The sequence below is a fragment of the Lampris incognitus genome, chromosome 5 (assembly GCF_029633865.1).
Source record: "Lampris incognitus isolate fLamInc1 chromosome 5, fLamInc1.hap2, whole genome shotgun sequence".
Lineage (NCBI taxonomy): Eukaryota > Metazoa > Chordata > Actinopteri > Lampriformes > Lampridae > Lampris > Lampris incognitus.
In genome coordinates, this window is record NC_079215.1 from 32,704,079 (window position 1) to 32,719,708 (window position 15,630).

Here is a 15,630-nt window from a genome sequence, read left to right on the forward strand (position 1 = left end):
CCTCATCGCGGAGTTTCTGTGTGTCTTCATTTTTGTTTTCGGCTGGGGCTTCGATTCCATAAACAGTGTGGGCATGCACTGAAGCTTTGAGCTCCCTAGATGTTTCTTCATCCTATCTAGTTTAGCTGAACGACGGCCTTCTTCTGTCCTAAGCTGATGAAGCAATTCAGGAAATGAGGGTGGGCTATTTTTTTTCTGTTCAAGCTGAAGACCTAAAATCAATGAGTGGTCCCAGCATCCTCTGCAGAACTGTCTTATTAAGTGTTTTTCTGAATCTACAAGTGAAGCTCCCCCTCTAGAGATGACTTTAGTCAGGAGGGTCTGAAGTCTGAATAAATAATCAGATGGCTTCTCTCCAGAATTCTGGTTTGCACTCAAGAATGCAGCAAAAAGCTCTTCTCCATCTTCTACGACTCCAAAGGCTGATTCGATGTGGTTTACGTACGCAACAAGGTTTGCATTGACACCAAGTGGTTTCACCATGTCAGAAGCTGGACCAACCAAACTCTAGAACCTTTCTGATTTTTTGTGAATCGGTGACATAGGTGTCACTTAGAAGCAGCTCAACTTGAGTTCTCCAAGCTTCATAATCTACTTCCCCATTTGGCTTTGGAAGCCTACCTGAGAAGGTTCGAATTTTACTTGGGCTACTGTATGGTTGTGTTGACTCATTCTTAATAACATGTTCTACTACTATGTTCTGGATACTCGGGGGACTAATGATGTCTCCTTCAAGGCTCATTGAATTACGCATGGATGAGTGTGTGGTTGGAGCACGGTGAATGTCAGATATAGATGGCCGTCTGTTACATTCTTGGGTCATGCTAGGCATGTGCTCAACATCAATGTTAGGCTGAGTGTCCTGCATAGGGCTGTGATCCGGTAAAGACGTGTTGTCAGTTTTCTGTGATGCTGTAGACCGAATGCGTCTCAGTTAATTTTCTAAGATGGAGGCATAGCCTGACATGGCACTACCACCAATAGCGCTGAGTTCTTCGAGATATTGCTGGGCTAAGTCTTTGCCTATTTCCTCTTGACATATTTGTTTAATTATTCTGACATTCCATAGAGTAGTTGGATCAACAGGGCTAGGTATAAGGCCAAGGGTATCTGGGGTTATCCTGGTGATTGACTTTTCACACTCAAATTCTATTAATACCCTACCATTAGGTTGGTTGGGCTCATCCGCAACTCTGATGCAGGATGAGATCTTCCCATGTTGTTCGAAGAAGCTTATTATCATTTCGGCAGAGCTCATTTCATTGAAACCTTCAACTAATAAGCAGTTTTGTCCATGGACTTTATACTGATTGCAAAGATCCATATTGACTGTGTTATTTTCAAAAATAAAAAAATATATAATCAAGTATTTTATAGAGAGGTGTGGTCAGTGGGGTAGTATATGGCCTGGAACGCTAATTAACCAATCTCCTGGCTGGCTCGCCAACTTTCTGTAACTTGCACGACAGGGGAATGGGCCTATGCTTGCGCAGGGACAGTTTACAGTCTAATGTCTAAGTTCAATGGAGATTGGTGTAGGTTTTTTTCTAGACCAGATTCTAGTATTCACCCCAAAGACAACACACACACTCGTGGGTATAGTTTACAATAAAAAAAACAATTTATTTCAACAGTTCAAAGTAAAGTTATTTCAATATCAATACTAAATTAGATGTGTTATATATATATATATATTTTTTACTCTATTATACTTTTTAAAAGTTCTTCCTAATATTCTATTTATTGTCTATATCTATCTATATTCTATTTTATACCCTTCTAATATATTACTTATGCAGCCATATTCTTCACTAACAAATTAAAGAAAATAATCCAAAATAAAGTATGAGTGCACTCAAAGAAAATAATAAAGAAAAGAAAAGGGGGAATGATTCAGTCTTCCAATCTGTGCAAGGTGCAATGTCCAGATCCTACCACAATCACAGGGGCAAGTTAATGTAGAGGCGATGATGATGAATCCAAATCCAGGGCGATGATGGGGGCAATCCAAAGGGGGTATCCAAGGGTTCCAAACGGTGTAGCAAGGGGGGTTGTTCGGGGTACAAAAAAAACAGTCAGGATTCCAGCAGAGTACAAAGAGAAAAGAGTCTTCCTTCTTCCTTCAACAGGAGATCATCTGTCAAGGAAGCTTCGTGGGAGGGATCTTTTTTGTCGTAGTTCAAATGTCCTGTAGCTCAAATATCCGTAGTTCAAATATCAATAATTCAAGTATCCATAGTCAAAGTTGTCCGTATTGCTAAATATCCGTATTTCTCTTCTCTATTGTTGACGGTTGTTTGTAAGGTTTAAACTCTGTAGCTCGTGTGCCTCCTAGAGGCTACTCGTGGAACTTACATACGTCACAGGGTACATGTAATCTGGTGGGTTACATACACATCAACTCCTCTTGTGAGTTAGTCAAGGCAAACCCCTCACCGAACCTAGTTAGTTGTTAGTGCCTTTACTGCTACCCCTAGTTTGCACCGGAGGTATTATAAGTGCATTGTAGTCCATGGGCCAGACGATATTTCGGTACACTGAAGGTGGCAAAACTTACTTATAATTTTTGAAAGGATCCATGTCTGTAGATGATATTTTGGTATGATAACCATTCCTGAGTGGCAGCTGTATCACAGTTATCCGCTCATGAAGTTAACCACCCGCTAAACTAAATTGCATTTTAGACGCTGGTGCATATCCTGGTTTAGCCTCATGGTCAGGACATTTTTCAATGTTCTATAATATTGTCTTTGGTATCATTTTAAAGGGGACCTTCTTAGCGTTCATTCAAGCCCTGTTGTGGATATTTCTCACAAATATAGAGGTCACTTGAGCTCTTCAACCCGTCAATAACACACATCTTTCTGCAATGTTCGCCTAAACTATATACTTTCTTTTAGCCCTGTGGCATCTAGGAATATCAGGGACACAAAACACAAAAACTGGAATACTCACAGGACTGTAAAGATTCAGGAAATGTATAATATACCCATACTATTTCATTGTGTGAGGTGATTGTGAGCCTTAAATGACGACTAGACCAAAGCCAGTTAGGTCACAAACTGGTCTCTATACATTTGTTTAAATACACAATCAAAATACATGATAAAAAGGAATACCATAGTGAGGTAATGAACTATTTTAATATTTTAAACAACATTGACATTTACATATACTTAGTCAATGATCCATGTAATCCCATATCATTAGTGGGTATATGTAATGGTAATGGGTAGGGTAATGGGTATATGTGAATATGGTTACATTATTGTTATCAAGCTCTGGGTAACCAAGTCCAGAATCAACATCCTGTGCATCAATAGACTACTACCACAGTAATACCATCAGAATCATCACACTGTCATTCATCAAACTGCTCGTTTCTCTCATCATCTGACTCCCCAAGTTCAAAGTCCAGTTCTGGACCATCCTGCTGTTTTTGGTTACTGCAGGTCTGTAACCTGCACATGTCTGTGCATGGAAGTCCATTTGACAGGCACATGCAGCTTGGCATTTTGCATGAATGCACACACTTGCATGTTAGCATTTCCAAGACCACATCTGGTGCAGGTGGGGAGCACATCCAGTAAATGGCCAGCTTGCCTTCATCGTCTGTCCATCCATACTCAGTAGGGCTTGGCACCACAGGGTTAGCCTGCAGACAGCACTTCCATGTTGCTGCCTGATAGTTGGCTCGTTGAACATGCATAAAGAGACAGTCTCTACATGGTGGCAGCTGGCTGGACTCAACCTCTCCCCTTTTGGTGCAGAAGAGCTGGTAACGCAGTTTGTTCACCTCAGCAGTGCTGCTATTAGCAACATACATCCGACAGGTGAACTGCTCAATTTTCTGGAACAGCTCATCACTCACATTCCATGTCTGTCCCAGTTGACTAAAAGTCTCTTGGCAGGAAGTGTGCTTTCTCACTATCTTCAGGGCATTCAGCTTCCCTCGACCAGCGAATGCACTGACAGTGTCGCAGCCTGTGAAGGCATGTAAGCCAATTAGGCTGTCACAGATGCTGTCTCCAAGTGAACTTGCCAGTTTGGTGATGTCGACAAACCGTGTGCGGTTCTGAGTCCCACACTTCTGGTAGATGGGACAGGTGATGTCCTTCTGGAAGCCAAGACAAAGCACCATGACATCAGTGTCCTCAGCTGTGATGATAACTGACTTTGAGCCCGCATTTGCTGCATGCAATGCATGCAGGAGCAGACGGGTGTCAGCTTCTTCATGTGTGGAGTGCAGTTCTGCTGCTTCCTCACACCCATCTTCTGTCAACTTGTAGCAGGTTTCCTCACAGGTCATGTACAACACCTTGCCATGCAGCATAGCTCTGTATCGTGGGAGTTTCCACTCTTCCACCAGAAACTTGATGAAACTGGTCTTGTTGGAGGAACTGCACAGAAATTTTCTCCACTGCTGGACGTGGTGTCCCCCTGCAAGATTCTTGTACTGGAGAGTGATGTCTCCACCCCGGTTCAGTCGTTCAGCATCTTTGATCGAAGTCTGGTGATAGACATCAAAAACAACATCAATCCTCCCACTCTGTGCTCCCTCATGGAGGACCTGGGTCAAGGCTGACTCTGCCACCTGTGCAAAGGTTTTGTTGTTGCCATTCATTTTTTGGACCAGGCTCATCCCATCAATGATGGAAGTAGATGGGATTGGGATGTCTTCTGCAGGAGATACATTCTTTTCAAGCTCTCTGGCAAGTGCAGCCTTGTTTGTTTTTCATAAGGACCCATCAGCATTTGCCAGTGCCCATGGTAGTGGGCCCAATGGGTAGGCAAGGACATCCTTCAGATTCACCTTCCTGCTTTCAGCCACCAGGATCATGTGACTGAAAAGGTTTCTAACTGCCTTCAGAACCACATCCTGTGCTTTCTTTCCATGAGCTTGTTTTGTGCTGACATTGGAGAATGTTTTCAGACTTTGCTTGGTCTTCTTGTCGTGGAATTTCACAGGTGGTGGGTCTGCATCTAACCTTGTTTGCTGGAATGCTTGGTAGGCCTCTTCTCCTTTCTAAAGAGCTCTCAAGAGATCTATGGTCACATCAGGTGGAGCCATGTTGCCAGTGGAGAGGCTAACCAAATCAATCTCATCAGGGGACATAGGATTGAGCCAGTTATTCTCCATAAGGTCCATGAGAGACTGGACATCTGCTTCATCTCTCTTGATCCTTGGACTCTGTAGATCTGGATGAGACCATTTGCACCTGCCTTGACCTGTCAGGTCTCTCAGCTGTCTGAGGTACATGCTTCTATACTCAGCTGTGAGATAATATTTGGTCACAGCTCCTGGCTTCAAGCTGAATCCCTTTGTCCCTCCAGCTGTTTGGGTGCCTTTGTTCACCGTTTCTTCTATAGCTTGGTCAACAGGGATTCGGCCAAAGGGATTGGTGGAGCCCAGTTGGACTGAGAAGCCTCCTTCCATGAATTCTGTGTACACATCTGGGTGTGTGATGGGCAGCTCAGACATCTGGGCGTAGTAGTAGGGGAGGTAGCGTGCATAATTCATCCTGTCATAAGCAAAGCACCATGGGATCATTGCTTGAATGCTAGCCAAGTGTAGCATCCAGTCTCCCTCTCTGGATGCTCGGATGAGCCCCAACAAGATTTCAACCATGTCCAAATAGGACATCCAGAAGTTCGAGAGGCTGCCGTTTCCACCTCTAAGGAACTCACGGTAGACTTCAAATAGATCCATGATGCGTGTACAAGAGCTGTTCTCGAGGACCTCCTTCAAAGCATGTTGTGAGACTTCTTTCCCAAGGCTGTCAATGGTCTTCAGTGTCTCATTCAGGTGAACCATGTCATTCCTGTGAGTTTCTTCCAACCAGGACAGGAAACCATTCAAGGTCAGTCGCATGAGAGCCTCATACAGGAGCTTGTGTAGTCGCACTGCCCTGTTGTACTTGCGGCCATCCATAACACCAGCAATTGAGCCTTCTGCAATCATGCCAGACTCAATGCAGAGGTCTTTGAGTCCAGCATCTTGGAAACGCTTTCCTATTATTGCCAGCAGTGTGCAGATGGTGTGGAATACCCCAAGCCTAACGATGATATCATGGAACTTGTCATGGTGTTTCCATGTGATCTCGACAGCCTTCGCATACAGGGCTTGGTCAAAGACACAGACAATCTTCCTCAGGCCTAAGCACTGCATGATGCTCAGTGACTGGTTAAGCATCTCGTTGACAGTAGACATTTGTGTCGCTGGAGCATTGATGGTAGGCAGATAACCTATATTGTCGGGGATGACCGTCATCTCTCCTCGAGTCAGGATGTTGAAGCCTGTCCAGCTGCTGACTGACTGTTCTTCTTGTTGTGACATGCGTGCTAGGACCCAAAGAAGGTTTTTCTCTCTGGCAAGCTTAGTATTGGCTGCAGTATCGGCATCTGACTTTTTGCCTTGTGGTGGCCCTACCCGTTGTCCAGCATTGTAAGTTGGTAACATTGGTGGGGGTCCATCAATGCTTCTCTTCTTTGTTTTGGGAACAGTGGGCATGGGTTGGACAGGAAGTGGGTTGACTGGCTTTGCTTGCACAGCAATCCCATTGACTCTGTGAGATGTTCCCTCACCACTGACAGTTTCTTCAAGACGGTCGATATTGTCCCAGGCTAAAGTTGTGAATATGCCAGGATGGATGTTAGCTGGAAGGGCAATGCCACTCCCTGATGATGAGAGTTTCTGGAGACACAGGGCAGTGTTGATCTCTTCCATCTGTGAATAGGACACACTGTGACCAAGTCGGTTGAGGATGTTTATCAACTCTACATTTCCTGTCAACGATTTGACACTGAATGGCAGAACAATGTGCTTGGAAGGCTTGGTATTTCCACATGTCACTGCATATACTATGTCATGGCCAAATGACTGCAGAAGGCACTGCACTCTCTGAGATGCATGATCAGGATCATTTGAGCCTGTGAGTAGAGAGTACAGGAAGATAATGAGCGACTCTGGAATGGTAGGACATTCTGCTTCTGGTTTGACTTCAGGCGGCCAGGTTTGAGGAACATCTTGACTTTTAATGTCTGCTCTCAATTTGATGGCTGCTTTGGCTATAACATCTTGTGCACTGACACTTTTCAGGGTCTGCAGCTCCCTTTTGAGAGACTGATTTTCTTTGGCAAGTTCCCTCATGGACAAGTTATCGGGATAGAGGAGGAATTTTCCTTTCTCATCAGGGAATATCTGCAAGGCTCCAGCAAACTCACTCTCCAGGTTTCGCCTTATGTGCTTCTTGGTTGATTCCTTGACTTGGGCAATGCCTTGGGAGTTCATTGAAGCTACCAGTCTAGAAGAGAGATCAGTCATTGTCATCACTTGAGGATTGCCAAAAAGCTCCATCCTGATGAAGAGGAACAGCTCATTGTATGCCTTATTCACAGCAGCTTCATACTGGGCTGCAGCATCATCATCTTCATTGCTGGCAACCTCTCCTTTGGAAACCTCTTCTTTGGTGTAAAGTCTATAGCATGACCTGTGGTAGTGCCCTTCAGCTGCTACAAGGTCTCTACACACAATGGCAAGGATTCTGCTGTCCCTTTTCTTTGTGGCTGCACTCCTGATCTTTGCATCAGCTCGCAGTTCTCGACACTGCACCAGTACTTCTCTCATATTCTGTCTCTTGGAATATTTGTGGTTTTTCTGACAAAATATGCACTCTGCATTATAAGTCCTAGATGTACTTGGAGCATGTCGAGCTACTCTCTTAGATTGTTTCTCTTCAGCAGAGACACAACTTTTCTTTTCTTTTGCAAGGAGGCCATCAAGAATTTGCTTCATAGTGAAGATACTGCGACACTTTCTGTGGTAGTAGATTGCTGGAATCTGTCCCTCAGGAATGTCTTTTGCCAGTTTCAAAACTGGTGCATGATTTCGTATCTGAGCTGCCCTGAGCAGAGTTCTCCATGAGTCGACACTTTGTAGTGAAACCAGCTTATCTGTATCATCAGAACAGTGGATAATGCACTCCACCCGTGGGCGCTTTGGTATTGGGTAAAAACTTGCTTGTTCACCAGTGGCCATATTCAGTCAGTTTTCACCTGCCACATACAAACAAATACATGTAACTTAGGTGTATGAACACTACTAAAACAAAGTTTACTTTGCTTCACCAGCGTCATATTACCATTATTTATCTTACATAGCCACAAATAGATACATTACCTAGTTGCTATGCAACAGCTGTATTTTGTCCACATGAGGCCGCTAAAATCAACACAAGATGAAAGTTCCTCGTAGCCACTTTAACTAATCATATTAACATATACATTAAAAGAACATGCTAACATTATGGGAAATTAGCTAACAATCTTCTCCAGAGTGAGACAAGAAGATAGATACCAGTTTCCTCTATATGTGTTTAGTAGAAAGCTATCTGGCTGCACGTTAGCCTAGCTTAGCACAATGAATGGAAGTACACAGTACTGGTTATCCTTGGTTGTTGGCCAACTAAGAACTGTCCCAGAGTTTAAGCTAGGCTAATCAGTACCAGGGGTGTTGAAATGCTATATTTGTAAAAATCTGGGCAAATACACGATCGTGAGAGGCACAGAAACAGGTTTCCTGAAAGAAAAATGAAATAGCTGCTCATTTGGAAAGGTTATCATGTATTATTTTACTTCTGTTAGTGTACCAAATAAAATGGCACCAGTGAAGTTGTGTCACCTTGGGTGATATCGATATCTGGTCGGACCCATGGACTAACTGGCTTTGGTCTAGTTAGTTTCTTAGTAATAATGCCCTTCTAATTTAAGGTTCACAATCACCTCACACAATGAAATAGTATGGGTATATTATACATTTCCTGAATCTTTACAGTCCTGTGAGTATTCCAGTTTTTGTGTTTTGTGTCCCTGATATTCCTAGATGCCACAGGGCTAAAAGAAAGTATATAGTTTAGGCGAACATTGCAGAAAGATGTGTGTTATTGACGGGTTGAAGAGCTCAAGTGACCTCTATATTTGTGAGAAATATCCACAACAGGGCTTGAATGAACGCTAAGAAGGTCCCCTTTAAAATGATACCAAAGACAATATTATAGAACATTGAAAAATGTCCTGACCATGAGGCTAAACCAGGATATGCACCAGCGTCTAAAATGCAATTTACTTTAGGGGGTGGTTAACTTCATGAGCTGATAACTGTGATACAGCTGCCACTCAGGAATGGTTATCATACCAAAATATCATCTACAGACATTGATCCTTTCAAAAATTATAAGTAAGTTTTGCCACCTTGAGTGTACCGAAATAGGAAATTTTGGGCTCTGGCCCATGGACTATTGGGACCAACATCAGAAATACGCAACATGTCATATTTAAAAGAAAAAAAATGAGGGTTTTCCTTGGAAATGATGAAGTAAACAATGCAGTATCTGTTAAATGGATTAATCTAAATGGCAACGACAATATATGGGAGAAGACATTACTTGTAAGTGCTGTTAATTCTAATAATTTACCTGAATTTGGGCTACTGAGAAATATCTATGTAATTAATTCATAATTTTATTGTTTTGAGTTCCAGTAGCACAATACTAATTGTTATGATAGATTACATGGCATATAAAATAGAGATTCCAAACATGGCACAAGCAACTGAATTGATATCTGCCGATAACCTTGTAGATTTCACTCCATATTACAGTTTTACACACAAGGATATGACATACACTCACCGGCCACTTTATTAGGCACACATGTCCAACTGCTCATTAACGCAAATTTCTAATCAGCCAATCACATGGCAGCAACTCAATGCATTTAGGCATGTAGACATGGTCAAGACGATCTGCTGCAGATAAAACCAAGCATCAGAATGGGGAAGAAAGGTGATTTAAGTGACTTTGAATGTGGCATGGTTGTTGGTGCCAGACGGGCTGGTCTGAGTATTTCAGAAACTGCTGATCTACTGGGATTTTCACGCACAACCATCTCTAGGGTTTACAGAGAATGGTCCGAAAAAGAGAAAATATCCAGTGAGCGGCAGCTCTGTGGGCAAAAATGCCTTGTTGATGCCAGAGGTCAGAGGAGAATGGCCAGACTGGTTCGAGCTGATAGAAAGGCAACAGTAACTCAAATAACCACTCATTACAACCGAGGTATGCAGAAGAGCATCTCTGAACGCACAACACGTCGAACCTTGAGGCAGATGGGCTACAGCAGCAGAAGACCACACCGGGTGCCACTCCTGTCAGCTAAGAACAGGAAACTGAGGCTACAATTCGCACAGGCTCACCAAAATTGGACAATAGAAGATTGGAAAAATGTTGCCTGGTCTGATGAGTATCGATTTCTGCTGCGACATCCGGATGGTAGGGTCAGAATTTGGCGTCAACAACATGAAAGCATGGATCCATCCTCCCTTGTATCAACGGTTCAGGCTGGTGGTGGTGGTGTAATGGTGTGGGGGATATTTTCTTGGCACACTTTGGGCCCCTTAGTACCAATTGAGCATCGTGTCAACGCCACAGCCTACCTGAGTATTGTTGCTGACCATGTCCATCCCTTTATGACCACAGTGTTCCCATCTTCTGATGGCTACTTCCAGCAGGATAACGCGCCATGTCATAAAGCTCGAATCATCTCAGACTGGTTTCTTGAACATGACAATGAGTTCACTGTACTCAAATGGCCTCCACAGTCACCAGATCTCAATCCAATAGAGCACCATTGGGACGTGGTGGACCGGGAGATTCGCATCATGGATGTGCAGCCAACAAATCTGCAGCAACTGCATGATGCTATCATGTCAATATGGACCAAAGTCTCTGAGGAATGTTTCCAGTACCTTGTTGAATCTATGCCACGAAGGATTAAGGCAGTTCTGAAGGCAAAAGGGGGTCCAACCCGGTATTAGCAAGGTGTACCTAATAAAGTGGCCAGTGAGTGTATGTCCTTACGAAATATTATCTTGGAGATGTGATTGGACTACAAAAAGCCTCATCTGATGTATTGTAAAAGGCACACTGTTTCATGTGGTTCTCTCTAGTGGACAAACTGTGACTGAATGTGTGAATATTGTTTCTTGAAGATATACATATTTGACTTTTGCATTGCAATTTCTTGTTACTTATTGACTAACATGAGCTGATAAATAAGTACTACCCCAGCTAGCTCATGTATCAAAATAACCTGAATCTAAAGAAATGCTAAAACAGCAAATCAGCTGTTTAACAAGCCTCCTTAGAGGACCTAAACTGAAAACACTGCAAGAGACAGGGAGTGAATGTGTGAGCCATAGAGAGAGAGAGCTAAAATCTGACTCAAACCGAAACTTTGTGCCATATGTAAACATAGATTATTGCAAGTAATAACAGCCTTTGATATTTTCATGTGATAATGATGATGCTTGTAGGGTCCTACTACATGTACCACATGAATTGCTTCAGTTTTTGTCATGTGTTTGTGAGCCATGCAGTTTTTGTTCAGCATGGTCATTTGTATTTTGTTGTGTGTGTTGCGTTATCTTAATATGTGAAATGTGAAGCAGTAGGTTCTGACAGCCTGAAAGCGTTGGCAATGAATAAAAATAGAGCAACAAACTTTAATTGTTGTTTAATCTTTAATTGTTTAATTGTTTCACAATTGAGAAGTTGTATAAGTGGTCTTACTCTTAAAATAAGGGAAACAACCATATTCCTTTTCTGGGATATTATTTAAAACATTGTTATAGTTTGTTACTGGTTCAAATTAGCTCAACATTAGCTGGAATATCTTATTAAGATTAAGTTAGATGTATTTTCTTAAAATTAGATTACTTTTCTATGCAAAACATGCTTGTCAAGATTATTTTTCTTCTTAGACAAAAATGATACTAATTTCCCAGAAACAAGGCTTTTTTTACTTTCTTAGAATTCCTTTTTTGCAGCCAGGGCCCTTATTAAGCAGATGTCATGTTACTTAAGTGTGGATTTAAGAGTGCTTCAGAATGCAGTTCGGATGTTTTTTCTATAACAAATTCTTATGTGCTTAGCATTTATACACTCAGCGTCCTTTTTGTAAATGTTTCTCTACCCCAAAACACTGCTCGGTAGAGTCTTGATTAAGAAATGTCTTTTCCAGCAGCTGTGATTTGTTTCTGACTCATGTTTCCTACTTACATGGTAATACTAACCCCTAGCAAACCAAGCACTGTAATTCTGCAGAATTTCGATGGCCTGGCAGCAACCCAGCCACTGAGGATGCACAAGCCAGTACATGCTTAGTGCCGGTCCCAAGCCCGGACAAATGGGGAGGGTTGCGTCAGGAAGGGCATCCGGCTTAAAATCTTAGCCAAATCAAATATGCGGATCATAAATACGATTTCCATACCAGATCGGTCGAGGCCCAGGTTACCAACGACTGCCACCGGTACTTTTAACCAGCAGGGTGCTGGTGGAAACTATGCTACTGTTGGGCGAAGGAGAAGGAGAGGGGGAAGGCATGTCCAGAGACAGCTAGAGAGGAGGAAGGGTAGGCATGTGGAGGTGAGAGTTGGAAATTTGAATGTTGGCACTATGACTGGTGAAGGGAGAGAGCTGGCTGACATGATGGAAAGAAGAAAGGTAGGCATACTGTTTGTGCAAGAGACCAGGTGGAAGGGTAGTAAGGCCAGGAGTATCGGCGGTGGGTTCAAACTCTTCTACCATGGTGCGAATGGGAGGAGAAATGGGGTAGGGGTAATTCTGAAGGAAGAGTATGTCAAGAGCGTGCTGGAGGTGAAGAGAGTGTCAGACAGAGTGATGAGTATGAAGCTGGAAATTGAAGGTGTATTGCTGAATGTTATCAGCGCATATGCCCCGCAAGTTGGGGGTGGCATGGAAGAGAAAGAAGAATTCTGGAGTGAGTTGGATGAAGTGGTGGAGAGTGTACCCAAGGAGAGAGTGGTGATTGGAGCAGACTTAAACGGGCATGCTGGTGAAGGGAACAGAGGTGATGAGGAGGTGATGAGTAGGTGTGGTATCAAGGAGAGAAATGCGGAGGGACAGATGGTGGTGGATTTTGTGAAAAGGATGGAAATGGCTGTGGTGAATACATATTTCAAGAAGAGGGAGGAACACAGGGTGACGTACAAGAGTGGAGGAAAGTGCACAAAGGTGGACTATATCTTATGTAGAAGGCGCGATCTGAAAGGGATTGGAGACTGCAAGGTGGTGACAGGGCAGAACGTAGCTAGGCAGCATCAAATGGTGGTCTGTAGGATGACTTTGGAGACCAAGAAGAGGGAGAAGTCAGTGAAGCCAGCACCAAGGATCAAATGGTGGAAGTTGAATAAGGAAGACTGCTGTGTGAGGTTCAGGGAGGAGTTAAAACAAGCACTGGGTGATAGTGAAGAGTTGCCGGATGGTTGGGCAAGAACTGCAGAAATAGTGAGGGAGACAGCTAGGAAGGTACTTGGTGTGTCATCTGGACAGAGGAAGGAAGACAAGGAGACTTGGTGGTGGAATGAGGAAGTACAGCAAAGTATACAGAGGAAGAGATTGGCAAAGAAGAAGTGGGCATGGAAGTCAGTGAGATGAAGAAAGTAGACAGGAGTACAAGGGGATGCAGCGTAAAGAGAAGAGAGAGGTGGCAAAGGCAAAGGAATAGGCGTACGGTGTGTTGTATGAGAGATTAGACACTAAGGAAGGAGAAAAGGACTTGTACTGATTGGCTAGACAGAGGGACTGAGCTGGGACGGATGTGCAGCAGGTTAAGCCAATCAAAGCTAGAGATGGAGATGTGCTGACAAGTGAGGAGAGTGTGCTGAGAAGGTGGAAGGAGTACTTTGAGGGACTGATGAATGAAGAAAATGAGAGAGAGAGAAGGTTGGATGATGTGGGGATAGAGAATCAGGAAGTGCAGTGGATTAGCAAAGAGGAAGTGAGGGCAGCTATGAAGAGGATGAAGAGTGGAAAGGCAGTTGGTCCAAATGACATACCTGTGGAGGTATGGAGATGTTTAGGAGAGATGGCAGTGGGGTTTTTAACTAGATTGTTTAACACAATCTTGGAAAGTGAGAGGATGCCTGAGGAGTGGAGAAGAAGCATACTGGTACCGATTTTCAAGAATAAGGGGGATGTACAGAACTGTAGATACTACAGAGGTATAAAGTTGATCAGCCACAGCATCAAGATGTGGGAAAGAGTAATAGAAGCTAGGTTAAGAGGAGAGGTGATGATTAGTGAGCAGCAGTATCAGTTTCATGCCACGAAAGAGCACCACAGATGCGATGTTTGCTTTGAGAATGTTGACTGAGAAATATAGAGAAGACCAGAAGGAGTTACATTGTATCTTTGTGGATTTAGAGAAAGCATGTGACAGGGTGCTGAGAGAGGAGGTGTTGTATTGTATGAGGAAGTCGGGAGTTGCAGAGAAGTATGTAGGAGTGGTGCAGGATATGTATGAGGGAAGTGTGACAGTGGTGAGGTGTGCGGTTAGAATGACAGATGGGTTCAAGGTGGAGGTGGGATTATATCAAGGATCGGCTCTGAGCCCTTTCTTGTTTGCAAGAGTGATGGACAGATTGACGGACGAGATCAGGCAGGAGTCTCCATGGACTATGATGTTTGCGGATGACATTGTGATCTGTAGCGAGAGTAGGGTGCAGTTTGAGGAGAGCCTGAAGAGTTGGAGGTACTGGAGAGAAGAGGAATGAAAGTCAGTCGGAGCAAGACGGAATACCTATGCATGAATGAGAGGGAGGACAGTGGAATGGTGAGGATGCAAGGAGTAGAGGTGATGAAGTCGTATGAGTTTAAATACTTGGGGTCAACTGTCCAAAGTAATGGGTAGTGCAGAAGAGAGGTGAAGAAGAGAGTGCAAGTAGGATGGAGTGGGTGGAGAAGAGTGTCAGGAGTGATTTGCGACAGAAGGGTACCAGCAAGAGTTAAAGGGAAGGTTTACAAGATGGTTGTGAGACCAGCTATGCTATATGGTTTGGAGACAGTGGCAATGACAAAAAGACAGGAGGGGGAGCTGGAGGTGGCAGAGTTGAAGATGCTAAGATTTTCATTGGGAGTGACAAAGAAGGACAGGATTAGGCACGATTATATTAGTGGGACAGCTCAGGTTGGACAGTTTTGAGACAAAGCAAGAGAGGCACGGTTGAGATGGTTTGGACATGTAGAGATGCTGGGTATATTGGGAGAAGGATGCTGAATATGGAGCTGCCAGGGAAGAGGAAAAGAGGAAGGCCAAAGAGGAGGTTTATGGATGTGGTGAGGGAAGACATGCAGGTGGCTGGTGTGACAGAGGAAGACGCAAGAGAAAGGAATAAATGGAAACGGATGATCTGCTGTGGCGACCCCTAACGGGAGCAGCCGAAAGTAGTAGTAGTAGTAGTAGTTCGATGGCCTGGCAGCCTGTCCAGGGTGTCTCCCCACCTGCCACACAATGACTGCTGGAATAGGCTCCAGCATCCCCATGATGCTGAGAGCTGGATAAGCGGTTTGGATAATGGATGGATGGATGTCTTAGTGAGGGAGGAGTTTTGCGGACCATGCATGTACTTACATTGATTCTCGTCTGAGTAGTTGCACACTTACATGTGGAGGCTGCCTTGTACAACACTAATGGCGGCCAGTAAGAACCTCCATGAAAAACTTCCTTTCATTCCCTAAAATCTTCAGACCTGATGATGAACCAAGGCAGCTGTTT